Genomic DNA, 15266 nt, shown 5'->3' on the forward strand with positions numbered 1-15266 from the left:
GGAAATACACAGACACTCGCAGATTTGACATCGGACATAACTGAGCTTGTGGAGGTTTGTCCTGAGAGGCGGGGCAAAGGGGACTGTAATAGCACAGGACCTATTTAGGCTGAACCAAAGGTCATTCTGCCGACAAGGCAGCCTAGGGATGTGCTCCTGGTATGAAGGCACAGCTCTGTAGGAGAGAGATTTGGTAACATGAATCAATAGACTTAAAAGTGGCTATCCTCTGTACTCTTAGGAAAGAATCTGAAATTGAGAGAGAACTTCAAGAAAAACTGTGAATCAGGTAATATTTATATTATCATTAAAAAAAAAAAAAAAGCAGGTCAGGTGCGGTGGCTCACACCTGTAATCCCAGCACTTTGGGAGGCCAAGGTGGAGGTCAGGAGTTTGAGACCAGCCTGACCAATATGGTGAAACCTTGTCTCTACTAAAAATACAAAAATCAGCTGGGCATGGTGGCACGCCCCTGTAGTCCCAGCTTCTCGGGAGGCTGAGACAGAAGAATCACTTGAACCCAGGAGGCGGAGGTTGCAGTGAGCCGAGAGAGCACCACTGCACACCATGCTGGGCGACAGAATGAGACTCTGTCTCAAAAAAAAAAAAAAAAAAAAGTAATTCAGCCTGGGCAACATAGTGAGACCCCCATCTCTATAAAATAAACATTAAAAATTAGCCAGTTGTGGTGGCATGCGCCTCTCGTCCCTGCTGAGGTGGGACAATCACTTGAGTCCAGGAGTTCAAGGGTATAGCAAGCTATGATTGCCCCACTCTCCCCCAGCCTGGGCAACAAGTGAGACGTTGTCTCTTAAAATTTTTCTTTTATCAAATTTTAAAAGCAGTACTGTTTTCATGTGTAATCCCAGCACTTTAGGAGGCCAAGACAGGCGGATCACCTGAGGTCAGGAGTTCGAGCCCAGCCTGGCCAACATGATGAAACCCTGTCTGTACTGAAAATACAAAAATTAGCTGGGCATGGTGGCAGGTACCTGTAATCCCAGCTATTCGGGAGGCTGAGGCACAAGAATCACTTGAACCTGGGAGGTGGAGGTTGCAGTGAGCCAAGATTGCACCAGTGCATTCCAGCCTAGGCAATAGAGACTCTGCCTCAAAAGAGAAAGAAAAAAGCAGTACTGCTTTGAGTCCAACACAAGTGTAGTAGTGATTCCAGGACATCTACTGGAAGGGGTCTCACCACACAGCCACTATAAGTGATGTGTGAGGCCGGGCGTGGTGGCTCACACCTATCATCTCAGCACTATGGGAGGCCAAAGCAGGTGGATGGCTTGAGCCCAGGAGTCTAAGACCAGCCTGGGCAACATAGCAAGACCTCGCCTCTCTAACAAATACCCAAAAAAATGGGATTATGGGGGCAGAGAAATCCCACAATCTGCCGTCCGCAAACTAGAGACCCAGAAAAGCCAGTGGTGTCATTCACAGGCCTGAGAGCCTACGGTGTCAACTCCAGTCCAGGTCTGAGAGTCTGGGAACAAGAAGCACTGAGGCAGAAGAAGATCCATGGCCCAGCTTCAGCAGCCAGGCAGAGAGCAAGTTCCTCCTTCCTCTGCCTTTTTGTTCCTTTCAGGCCCTCAGTGGATTGCATGACACCCAGCCCCACCGGGGAGGGCCACCTGCTTTAGGAGCCCACCGATTCAAATGCCAAGCGCTTCCAGAAACACCCTCCCAGACACACTTAGAAATCATGTCTAACCAGCAACAAGCTGGGCATCCTGTGGCCCAGGCAAGTTGTCACATAAAATGAACAATCACAGTATCTATGCTGGTAGAGGCACGGCCTAGCCCTGGAAAGATACACACAAGATAGTGGCGCTCACCTCTGGGGAGTGCACCCCTGAGTTCTGGAGCTGAAATGGCCCATTGGAATGCCTCCATGTTGGGCCAGCATGATCGGGCCTCCATCCCCAGCCTCCGTCAGTCATGGCGCAGCTGGCTCCCTGGCGCAGAGACAATCCCTGAGGGGTGGCAGCTGAGGCAGCAGCTGGGCTCACAAGTCCTCCCCTGGAAAAGGCATCGGTGCACCCCTCAAAGTAACAAAAGAATGCCCATGATAACATGGAGAGATGTTTAGAGAGAAAAAAAGTAGAACATATTTTTTTTTGGCGGTGGTGGAGGGGATGGAGTCTCACTCTGTTGCCCAGGCTCGAGTGCAATGGTGTGATCTCCGCTCACTGCAACCTCTGCCTCCTGGGTTCAAGTGATTCTCTTGCCTCAGCCTCTGAAGTAGCGGGGACTACAGGTGCCTGCCACCACACCCGGCAAATTTTTGTATTTTTAGTAGAGATGGGGGTTTTACCATGTTGCCCAGGCTGGTCTCAAACTACTGACCTCAGGTGATCCACCCGCCTCAGCCTTCCAAAGTGCTGGGACTACAGGCGTGAGCCACTGCGCCTGGCCAGCAGAACACATTTTTATCTATAGTACAATAATGATTATGTGAAACAAATTTTTTAAAATCATAGAAAAAATATTCCATAATTTTATTTATTTATTTATTTATTTTTATTTTAGAGACAGGGTCTCACTCTGCCACCCGATCTAGAGTGCAGTGATGTGATCATAGCTCACTGCAGCCTCAAACTCCTGGGCTCAAGCATTCCTCCTGACTCAGCCTCCAGAGTAGCTGGGACTACAGGAGTGAGCCACCACTCCCAGCTAATTTTTAAAAAAGTTTTTGTAGAGACAGGGGTCTCACTTTGTATCCTGGGGTGGCCTCAAACAATCCTCCCACCTCAGCCTCCCAAGGGTGCTGTCCACTGTGCGTGGTCTATAATTTTTTTTTTTTTTAAGACAGAGTTTTGCTCTGTCACCCAGGCTGGAGTGCAGTGGCACAATCTCAGCTCACTGAAACCTCTGCCTCCCAGGTTCAAGCGATTCTCCTGCCTCAGCCTCCCGAGTAGCTGGGATTACAGGCTCCTGCCACCACACCCGGCTAATTTTTGCATTTTTAGTAGAGACAGGGTTTCACCATGTTGGCCAGGCTGGGCTCGAACTCCTGACCACAGGTGATCCGCCTGCCTTGGCCCCCCAAAGTGCTGGGATTACAGGCGTGAGCCACCACACCCACCGTGGCCCATAATTCGTAAGTAATCAAAACTCTAAAAAGCACCCCCTAGGCTCTGCTTCTGTTGTTTCTCTCATTAAGCTTTGCTCTTGTTTCATGACTTCTGTGCTTATAGAGAAGGAACAGGAATAACTAATCATTATCAAATAACCTCTGAATGTATAGGGTACCACAACAGAAGGAAATTGGTCATATAAGCCAATATACTCCCCACCCTTGTAATCAATCACATGTTCAAAGGAAAAAGTCAGTGGTCCCAGACATTCTGTTAAGTTAGAATGACCTGGAACAATTATTTCTGTTCTCAACACTTAATGCAGCAGTCATAAAATTCTCCAGCAGAGGGCAATGGGTATTTATCTCTAGAATAAAAAGTTAGCTGTGTAACCTGCTGCTGGTTCCTTCGACTAGAAAATGATACAGACTTTTCAGCCCTGAAACTAAAAGTAACTCGTTTAGCAATTTACGTAGCAAAGTTAGCTAGATGTCAGTTCAGCTGAGGCAGTGGAGAGAAAGAAGTTCATAAATATAATTGTTTGCATTTTATTTTTTGAAATAGACCCGGCTGACATCATAGCCTGCTATGAAATCGCTGATGGTTCAGTCCTGGGCTCCAGGGCAGGGTTTCTCAACCTTGGCCCCGTGGACCTTTTAGGCCTGACGGTTTTTTGTTGTGGGGACTGTCCCAGGCCTGGTAGGATGCTGAGCAGCGCCCCTGGCCTCTCCCCTCACCAGCCGTGACAGCCACAAATGTCTCCAGACATTGACAAAAGTCCCCTAGAGAGAAAGGCTCCCCCACAGGTGAGACCACTGTCCTAGATGATTGTCCGGGCAGGTGAGTTTACTGTTAAACATTGCATAGACCGTGCAGGTGATGCCGGAGTCCCGCTTTATTCCCGCCTTGGGCTGTTTTTGGGAGTTCTCAAGCCCTGAGCTAAGAGCTGCTTACAGAACTCAGATGCAATAAATCACATGTGTTCTAGACCCAAGGCCACCTCAGGGCAGAATCAGCACCTGGAGGCTTCCCTGACAAGACTCCACTCTCAGGAAGCTCGAAGGAGCAATGGGTGTATGACTCAGGATGTCCTGGAACAGAAGAGAGGCCTGTTAGTAAGATTCTCCCTCGGACATTTCTGTTCTCAACGCCCCCAATTCTGCCCAGCCTCTGGCAGGGTGGGGCGGAGGAATTCGAGCACCTTCCTTCAGATCCAGCCCACCCTGCGCCGCCCACAAGGCACCTTCATGTTCCTCGGGCACATCCTATCTTAAGAAGCTTAGCAAAGTCTCCCCCCATTCAAAGAAGTTTCTGGCTAACAAGGAGGCTTTCTCTCGAGTTTGTTTTGCTGCATTTCTGTCATTTTTATAGCTAAGGATACTAAGTGATTGTCCCCACATCTCACAGGCAACGCATGATGCCGGATCCTGCTATGATTTCAAGCAGGACTGAGGCCCCAGAAGCAGGGAGCTGACCTCTGCCTGGGCCGACCTCCCCGCAGGCCCCGAGGCTCAGTGCCCGGGGCTCCTGATACTTTCATGGGCTCGTGAAGACGTTTTCATGTTACTTTCTTTTCCAATCAGGAGAAGGCAGTCGTCAAAAGATCATTTTTAATTTTTTTAATGGAGGAAGGAGCCCTTGAAGGCAAAGGTTCTCAGGGCCCACTAAAGTCATCCTTCAGCCCTCATCATTGTGCTGCACCCCCTTTTAGGTGAGGCTTCATACAGGCCCGGTCTTGGTTGGTTAAATACAGAGCTAACCTCAACACCAGGGGAAAACGGGCAGAGTACAGGTCTTCTCTATTACGGGGTCCGTTGCATCATTTCCATATATTCATTTATTCACTCATCAAACATTCAAGTGGCTGGGTATAAATGAAAGAAAAAAAGATAAAAATTTAAATATATTGCAAAACTTTGGGTTTAAATAATACATTAATTCCAAATCATGAAAAACAGAGAATTGTTTTTAATTCTATGTTAAATCCTTAAGCCACCATAGCTACTTTTCCAACACTGGGTTTGGAGGGGAGGGAAGAAATCAAGCTCCTTTCTTTCCTCATTTTACTGCAGCCTCTCTGTGACAACTAGAGGTGAGATGACATCTTAGTCAGCTTGGGCTGTCAAAACAAAATACCATAGACTGGGTGACTAGAACAACAGACATTTATTTTCTCACAGTTCTAGAGGCTGGAAGTCCAAGATCAAGGTGCCAGCATGGTTGGCTTCTGTTGAGGGCTCTCACCTAGGCTTGCAGACAGCCACCTTCTCCTTGTGTCCTCACATGGTAAAGAGTTCATTGATGCTCTTCCTCTTCTTATAGGGATACCAGTTTTATGGGATCAACGTTCCACTCTTTTGACCTCATTTAACCATAACCATCTCCTGAAAGGCCCCCTTTCCAACACAGCCACAGTAGGGGTCACGGCTTCAACTTACGAATTTGGGGCAGGACACAATTCAGTCCATAGAAGGTGAGTTGGTCAAACAATGGCATATTTTTAGCCTTTAATTGCAAGGCTGGTCTAAAAAAACAATCAAGGAGGAAGGGTGGAGTCCTTTGAGTCTTCTTTCCTAAACCTCACCTCTTCACTGATCTTTTGCTCCAGTGACTGCAGAATATAATGACCTGATAGCCTGATGGCCATTGCTCCTCTAATTGCTGGAACTGGTGAGTAACAGTGGTTATTTGTTTGAGGTGAGGTGGATATTTTGAGTTTGGTTCAGTTTCTTGATTTGGGTTTGATGCATTTGGTTTTTTTCTTCTTCTTTCTTACCCTGAGAATAGGAAGAGGAATTATTCCTGCCTGGAAAAGATAGCAAGGTTTTTTTGTTTTGTTTTTTGAGACAGAGTCTTGCTCTGTTGCCCAGGCTGAAGTGCAATGGCATGATCTTGGCTCACTGCATCCTCTCCCTCCAGAGTTCAAGCGATTCTCCTGCCTCAGCATCCTGAGTAGCTGGGATTACAGGTGCACAACACCAAGCCTCGATAACTTTTTGTATTTTCAGTAGAGACGGTGTTTCACCATGTTGGCCAGGCTGGTCTTGAACTCCTGACCTCAGGTGATCTGCCCACCTTGGCCTCCCAAAGTGCTGGGATTACAGGCGTGAGCCACCACCCCCAGCCTCGATGGCAAATTAATTGCCTAGGAAAGAAATGTCATCTGCACTGACTCTTCCATTCAGTAGCTTAACATCCCTCTGTCACGTGTGTCACCGCTAAGCTGTATCTCTCCACAGTTGACTCTGACTTTGAATAGTCCATTGAGTGAAGATATGAATAACAAGGTTTCTTAAAAACGTATTTGGTAGGGCACAAAATTATTGTGCTAATTACATTATGTTTGGTGGGAACTTGAATTTCTATTACCTGAGCACATCTTCCCTCTTGCCTGAAAACCCTCTACCTTCGGATGTTCGCGTTCATGATTTCTTGACATTCAGAGCTCAGATATTTAATCTGGGACAGCCCTTGCCTAGTAGTGGCCCATTGTAAAATCATTTGGTCACCCCATTACATTTTTCTTTTTCTTTTCTTTTTTTTTTTTTTTTTTTTTTTTTTTTTGAGACGGAGTCTCACTCTGTTGCCTAGGCTGGAGTGCAATGGCTCAATCTCTGATCTCGGCTCACTGCAACCTCTGTCTCCTGGGTTCAAGTGAAAGTGATTCTCCTGCCTCAGCTTCTTGAGTAGCTGGGACTACAGGCATGTGCCTCCACGCCCAGCTAATTTTTGTATTTTTAGTAGAGATGGGGTTTCGCCATGCTGGCCAGGCTGGTCTTGAACTCCTGACCTCAGTGATCCGCCCACCTTGGTCTCCCAAAGTGCTGGGATTATAGGCATGAGCCACCGTGCCCGGCCCATTCCTATCACATTGTTCACTCATTAGGTCCGGGACAGCCAGAATCACAGAACTATGGGACAAGAGTAGGATGGTGGTAGTTTGAATTTCTCTGGTGGAATAGAAGGTGTAGGAGATGGGGGGATCCTGGGTGTGACTGGGAAGTGGTGTGGACATGAAGGTCATTGGGGATACGGAGTTCAGGGTTATGAACTGGACTATCTTTACAGATGGGCTCCCAGGACTATGGCAGGAGCAGAAGTGGGAAGAATGAATGGGGTCCCCATGAAAGAGGATGGCTGATAGGCCAGGTACCGTGGCTCACATCTGTAATCCCAGCAATTTTGGAGGCTGAGGTGGGTGGATCACGAAGTCAGGAGTTCGAGACCAGCCTGACCAACATGGTGAAACCCCATCTCTACTAAAAACATAGCTGGGTGTGGTGGCACATGCTGTAATTCCAGTTACTCAGGAGGCTGAGGCAGGAGAATCGCTTGAACTCTGGAGGGAGAGGATGCAGTGAGCCAAGATCATGCCATTGCACTTCAGCCTGGGCAACAGAGCAAGACTCTGTCTCAAAAAGAAAAAAAAAAGAACAGCTGAGCAGGTGGAAGAATCTTAGGGGGAAGCAGGAAGCATCCTGCAGGGAGAAGGCGGAGGAGGAAGACAGAGACCTCCTGCATCTCATCATATGCCGAAGCTACATGTTACAAAGAAAGATGTTCAATTTTTTTTTTTTTTTAAATAAAAGGAATGACAAAGCAACACTCCAGGATGGCGTCACTGCTCTCCAGCCTGGGTGAGAGTGAGACTCCATCTCAAAAAAATAAAAGGAATGCTTTGGAAGTGATCATGAAGAAGATGGGAGAACCCCAGTTCCCTTTTCCTGGACCCCAAGGTGGGGAAGGAAACACCTTCTCCTTGCTGAAGGGCTGCACAGGGAGCCCATCCTCAGGGAAGAGGGGAGTTTCTTTCCTACCAGGAAGGTGGATCAAGCCCAGAATTAGCATGGGAACTGCCAGAAGGTAAACTGAGGCCCATGAAAATATTAAACAGATTATTTGAGGAAACAGTGATTTGTGAATCGGGCAGCCCCAGATGGCAAGTGGTTTGAGGTCTGAGGAATGAGCACGCGGGGCAGGCTCCCAGAGGTGAATGCAGAAGCGGAGCACATTGATCAATCACAGCAGAGCAGAGCCTTATACAAGCGGCCCAGCGCCCGGTCCTTAGTTACGGGGCAGCAGGCAGCTTCTGATGGGCCTAGAATATAGCCCCGAATGCTGAGTTGGGTTAGGGTTTGCTGACATAGGAACCCTGGGCCCTGCTGCAGCCTCAGTCTCAGTCCCCCGATTAGTTATTCCAACAGAATGTAAGAAAGACTGCAGAGAAAGAGGCTGGGTGCATGGACAGCGCTGGGAGGCAGCAAGGCTGGGGCAGTGTGGTGTGTGCCCTGCCCAGGTGCACCTGGCTCTGAGAGACAGAGACAGAGGGACACAGAGACACAGAGACAGGTCTCACCTGCCGCTCCAGCCGAGCTCGCACCCTGGCACAGAGCTGCACCCGCTCAGAGGAGGGAATGCCGTGAGCCCAGAGCCTTTGCCCAGAGGGTCAGCTCTGCAACACCAGCCGCTCCCCCCCATGTAGCCCAGCAACATGGAGTCCCCCCCAGACCCAGGGGACTGGCAGCAAGAGGAACTGGAGAAGGCACAGAGCAAACAGAGCTCCCAGGCTGGAGAGGGTGAGCAATGGGGGGCAGGGGGCGTAAGCCTGGAGAGACCAAGACTTATTACCAGGACATAAGCCACTTGCTGCAAACTCAGAATGTGTCCCATGCAGCCTGGTGCACCCGTGGCCGAGTCCTGGCCGCCCTGCATAGGGGTGGGCTGCAGGAGGACGCAAAGGAGCCATGGGAGGAGATGCTCTGGAATAGTTGAAGGACAAGCGAAGAAATCCGACTGTTCTCTCAACCTCACCTATGCTGGCATCAGGGAAATATGTGAACCTGTGACTCCTCAAGCAATTTTTATTTTTATTCATTCATTTGTTTTGGAGATAGTCTGGCCCTGTTGCCCAGGCTGGAGTACAGTGGCATGATCACAGCTCCCTGCAGCCTCAACCTCCAAGACCCAAATGATCCCCCCACCTCAGTCTCCTGAGTAGCTAGGACTACAGACACATGTCACCACACCTGGCTATTTGCGCTTTTTCACTTTTTTTGACACAGAGTCTCGCTCCATTGCCCAGGCTGGAGTGCAGTGGCACGATCTCGGCTCACTGCAAGCTCCACCTTCTGGGTTCACACCATTCTCCTGCCTCAGCCTCCCGAGTAGCTGGGACTGCAGGCGCCCGCCACCACGCCCAGCTAATTTTTTTGTATTTTTAGTAGAGATGGGGTTTCACCGTGTTGGCCAGGATGGTCTCGATCTCCTGACCTCGTGATCCGCCCGCCTTGGCCTCCCAAAGTGCTGGGATTACAGACGTAAGCCACCGCGCCCGGCATGCTAATTATTATTATTTTTTTTTTTTGACTTTTTGTAGAGACAGGATTTTACTATATTGCCCACGGTGGTCTCAAACTTTTGAATGCAAGCAACCCTCCCACCTCGGCCTCCCAAAGTGTTGGGATTACAGGCGTGAGCCATCACTCCCAGCCCTCCTCAAGCAATTTGATAAGGGCAGAGAAAACAGAAGGCTTATTAATTTCAGAAATAAATGATTTAATTGGATTACAATATGTTGAGAGCTAACGCCACATAACACTACACAACACTAACAATAATTACTTTCGTTGTGATGAGAGAACGATTATGTATTCACCTCATAAAACTTTGTGGAGGGAGGGCATTGCAGAAAATAAAAAGAAGCATTAAGTCCCTGGAATACTCCTGTCTTCACTTTGGCAGCTCAAATACAAGCCTCAGGGCCTGTCAAAATTTCTCTCTGGAACCATTCGTATTAGAACCACCTGGAATGTCTCAGGCCCGCTTTGCTGCAGTAGAATCTCTGGGTTTGGAGAAATACAGGAATTTGCATTTTTAACAAGCCCCTCTTTGATGCTTAGTGTATCAGCACTTAGGAGAAAAAAATATATATATACACACACACGCATATATAGATATATATATACACACATACGCATATATATATACACACACATGCATATATATATATACACACACACGCATATATATATATGCTTTCATTTTGCTCTATGCAATCCTTCATGAAGTGAGCAAGGGAAAAAAAGAAACTTTCCTGTACAGCACAAATTCACATTTAATAGTCTTCCTCCAGTTCTGAGTTTGTTTTGTCTAGTCCTAAAGTTGCTTTTAATAAGGGAGTAGCGATCCTAGCCCATTGAGCTTGTTTTTTAAATGATGCTTTGATTTCTCAGGCAGGCTGGGTTGATGTTACCCTTGGCATCCTCCCAGATAATTTTAGTGTCAATAAAAAAATCTGGGCGTCTGCCGCCCTCCTTATTTTACCCTTGGGTGATGTGAGCAGGATATCTTAGGATGTCCCCAGCTTCAGACATCTGAACTCAGAGCTATGTAGAGATCCGTGAGTTTGCACCCTGGCTAGACTTCAGGAGCAACAGGAGAAAATCAAAAGGAAAAGTCCATGCAAAGAGGACCTTCACCAAGGACGCTTTGAGGTCTCAAGGAGGCTATGAAAGTCAATTTCAATAACATCTGGATCTTGCTAGATATTAAAACCAGCTTGTGGTATTCATGGCTGTTCACGAGAGACAGGAACTTCTCCTGCTTGAGCTCCCAGAGGCCTTAAGCTCCCAGAGGCCAAGAGACATGAAATGAAGATCCTGGCAGCAACAGAAATGTCTTGAAGATGAGGTCCATTCCTAGGAGTTGTATAGAACACCCCAAATAAAATGCACCAATAAAGCCTCATTCCTAAGAACAGCAGATTAAATTCTACTCAGTTCCAGCGAACTTTTTGGGTCAGAAGGTGCCAACCAATCAAATACACCGTGCCTGCCTTCCCTCTCAAAAGCGGGCACTTCCCTCTCAAAAAGAAAGTTGGTACCAATAGCCTGGGAATCCAGCCCCACCTCCGCCAGTGCTGCCCCTGCCTGCTCTGTTCAGCAGCGGATCCCCAGCTTCACCAACGAACCTCCCTTTTCCTATTTCACATTGGACTTCCACAAGTGATTTCAACTGATGAAAGCATCCTGCTGCTTTAAATTTTTTTTAATATTTGAAAGCCAACCAGGTCCAGTGGCTCACTCTGGTAATCCCAGCACTTTGGGAGGCCGAGGTGGGAGGATCACTTGAGCCCAGGACTTCAAGACCAGCCTGGGCAGCATAGTGAGAACTTGTCTCTACAAAAAATCAAAAAATGAGGCAAGAGGATGATGGCTTGAGCCCGGGAGATAGAGGCTGCAGTGAGCTATGATTGTGCTACTGCGCCTCAGCCTGGGCAACGGGGATGAGACCCTGTCTCAAAAGATGGAAAAGTTTGAAAGCCATTGTGTGTGGGACTTTCCAGAATAAAGAGGAGTATCTTAGGCCAAGAAGAATGACCTGCCCAGGGGTCACGTAGCTCGTCCATGTCAGAGGTGGGACCCATTAGCTTCCCAGGGTTCTTGTAACAAATTACCACACATGCGGTGGCTTCTGACAACTCAGATGCGGCACCTTACAGCTTTGGAGATCAGAAGCCCAAAACGGGGCCAGGCTCACTGGCTCAGGCCTGCAGTCCCAGCACTTTGGGAGGCCAAGCTGGGCAGATCACTTGAGGTCGGGAGTTTGAGACCAGCGTGACCGACATAGACTCCAGCTTTACAAAAAATTAGGCAGGTATAGTGGGGCACACCTATGGTTCCAGCTACTTGGGAGGCTGAGATGGGAAGATCACTTGAGCCCGGGAGGTCAAGGACGCAGTGAGCTGTGATTGTACCACTGCACTCTAGCCTGGGCAACAGAACGAGACCTCATCTCAAAAAAAAGAAATCCAAAATGGGTCTCCAAATGGGCTAAAATCAAGGTGTTGGCGGGGCTGCATTCCTTCTGGAAGCTCGAGGTGAGAACCTGTTTCCTCACCTCTTCCAGCTTCCTGCTACTGCCCAGGTGGTTTTGACCTGTGGTCCCAGCCATCGCTCTGATCACTCACAGCCTCTTGTTCTCTGGCTGTCCACCTCCCTCTTCCAAAGGCGCTGGTGATTCCATTGAACTCACCTGGCGAATCTAGGCAGTCCCCCAGCTAACGAGCCTTCACTTAATCACGTGTGCAGAGATCCTTTGGCCACGTGAATCAACGTACCCACGGGTTTTGAGAATTAGGACACCAGCATCTTCAGGGGACCATTACTCTGCTTACCACATAGAACCAGAATCCAGGTCTGTTAACCCCCAACCCAGGTATCCCTACAGCTCTCAGGTCCTCACTACCCCATTTGTCGTCTTGGGCTCCTCGGAGTTCAAGGTCACCTCTGCGGCTCAGAGACAGCAGCAGAGAATTACCCCTTGAAGTGATGGTTTGGTATTGTGCGTACCGCATATACCCCTAGAGAATTCATAGCACCCACCCTGCCCCATATTACCTAACTCCTCAGAAGGAAGGGGGTTTGCCCCTTGGGGTCAGGGTGCATCTTGGTGATCCACTGAGAAGGGTTAGGGGGAAGACTCTTTATCCAGGAATAAAGCAAGTGCTGCTCACCTGCTGGTGACTTCTTGGGAACCTGGGGAAGAGGGAACGAACCACCCCAGTGTCCACGAGTCCCTGAGCGCAGGCTGTAAATGAAAAAGTGTCTGAGACAGGTCTCGATCCGTTTGCATGTTTGTTTTACTGAGGTTAAAGACGCGTGCTCAGGAAGCAGGTCTGTGCCTTTCTCCAAAGATGATTTTGAGGGTTTCAATATTTAAAGGGGGCCGGGCGAGGTGGCTCACACGTATAATCCCAGGACTTTGGGAGATTGAGGCAGGCGGATCACTTGAGGTCAGGAGTTCGAGACCAACCTGGCCAACATGGTGAAACCCCGCCTCTACTAAAAATTCAAAAATTAGCTGTGCGTGGTGGCGGGCGCCTGTAATCCCAGCTACTTGGGAGGCTGAGGCAGGAGAATAGCTTTGAACCCAGGAGGCAGTGAGCCAAGATCACGCCACTGCACTCCAGCCTGGGTGACAGACCAAGACGGTCTCAAAATATATATATTTAAAGGAAAAGGGGTGTATATTGGGGAAAGAGTAAGAACTTTTAAAAAGTGTGGGTAGACAAGAGGCAAATGGTTGCATTTTTTTGGGTCTTTGGTCAGCCATTCACATGTGAGGAGTGATAGAGGAATAGTCTTAGGCATTCATCTAGCTCGGTGAATCTGCATTTTTACATAAGAGATGATCAAATAAACAGGGCAGAGGAAGCAATCAGATATGTATTTGTCTCAGGTGAGCAGGGGGATGACTTTGAGTTCAGTCCTTTGTCCCACACCTGTGTAGATAAGCTATCCATTTACAATAGCAGGGTGAAACGCAACAACTCTTTCAGGGTAAAGACCTCAGGGCCACAGGGAATTTCTAGTGGGCAAATTGTGAGAGAGGTATGTAGCTGCTTTTTTTTTTCTTTTCTTTTGTAGCTACCTTCTTTAGGAAGAAAATGAGAGGCAGGTTTGCCTGATTGCAGTTCCCAGCTTGACTTTGCCCTTTGGCTTAGTGATTATGGGTCTAAGATTTATTTTCCTTTCACAACCCCAAGGCTTGGTACCTTGTGTACCACTTGTGTTGATCAGAAACCAGGAAACACGGGAACCAGGATGGGAAGAGGAAGGCAGGCTGGGCTGATGGTGTCTGTGGGTCTGTCTGATACCAGGATCAGGGAGGCTGCAGGGACAGGCCAGGGCTCCCAGGAGCAGTAAAGGGCTGGCACCCGGCATCACCCAGCTGAGTCACCTCTGTCTGCACTTCAGAGCCCACTAGGCCAACAAGGGTGAACTCAAGAGGAAACGCAAGGGGCTTCTGACTAAAGATACACGCACCAGGAATTCCTGCATTCCTTGGTGGGTGTGCCTGAGAGTCATTCTCCCTCCCACTGCCGGAATGATAACATTCCAGAGGTGTCACTGACCACTGTCCTACAACCAGCAGGGGCCAAGAAGGCTGTGAGCCTCTGAGAGGAGCCAGGTGGGAGAAGCGGTGCCAGAGCGCATGAACTGTGACCCCTGAGCCAAGCCTCCCCTGTCCCTCCCCAGCTCTGGGCAAACTAACAAGAATAATGGCAGTAGCACTTTGGCAGGCTGAGGCACGTGGAGTTCGAGACTCCTGGCCTGGCCAATATGGTGAAACCCTGTCTTTACTAAAAATACAAAAAAATTAGCTGGGCATAGTGGTGGGCGCCTGTGGTCCCAGCTACTCGGGAGGCTGAGGCAGGAGAATCTGCTTGAACCCCGGAGGCGGAGGTTGCAGTGAGCGGAGATCGCGCCACTGCACTCCAGCCTGGGCGACAAGAGCAAGACTCCAACTCAAAAATAAAAAAAAAGAATAATGGCAGAGCCTGAAGTCAGAGCTTCCTGAGAGCACCGAGGACGTCTCTGGCAAAGCCAGTTGAGAAAAGGCTTCATGATAACTAGAGGTTAATGAAGACTCTTTAGTCATCTAGGAGGGGGGTAATAATTAACCAAGAGAGGTCCTCTTCAGTCTTAGCCCTGGAGGGGCACTAGCAGGTTCTGAGGGCCGGTTTCAGGGGCTTGTGACCCACTCAGTCACAGGGCCTCAAGCTTGGTTTAATGGTCTGCTGTTGCCATCTTGAAGTAATCAATTATTTTGTTTGTTTTTAAAGACAGGGTCTTCCTCGATACCCAGGCTGGAGTGCAGTGGCGTGATCACAGCTCACTACAGCCTCGACTTCCCAGGCTCAAACTATTCTCCTATCCCAGCCTGTAGCCGGGACTACAGGCGTGTACCACCACGCCCGGCTAGTTATTTAGTTTTTGCGGAGATGGGGTCTCACCATGTTGCCCAGGCTGGGCTTGAACTCCTGGTGTCAGGTGATCCTTCTGCCTTGGCCTCCCAAAGTGCTGGGACTACAGGCATGCGCCCCACTGCACCCAGCCAGTAATCAATTTTGAACAAGAGGCTCAGCATTTTCATTTTGCACTGGGCCCCACAAATTATGTAGCCGGTTCTACAGGTCTGTCATCGTTGTGTTTGTGTAGGACTGAGAGTTAGCAAGGCCGTAAAATGCTCAGTCTCTCAGCTTCCAAGCAGATCACTCATCTAGTCATGAAATCAGATTAAACTTGGCAGAGAACTCCCTCCCACACACACACCCCACACGCACACCCACACGCACCCACACACGCACTCACACACACACCTACACACACCCACACACGCACC

Source organism: Hylobates moloch, unplaced genomic scaffold (assembly GCF_009828535.3).
Source record: "Hylobates moloch isolate HMO894 unplaced genomic scaffold, HMol_V3 SCAFFOLD_2, whole genome shotgun sequence".
Taxonomy (NCBI): domain Eukaryota; kingdom Metazoa; phylum Chordata; class Mammalia; order Primates; family Hylobatidae; genus Hylobates; species Hylobates moloch.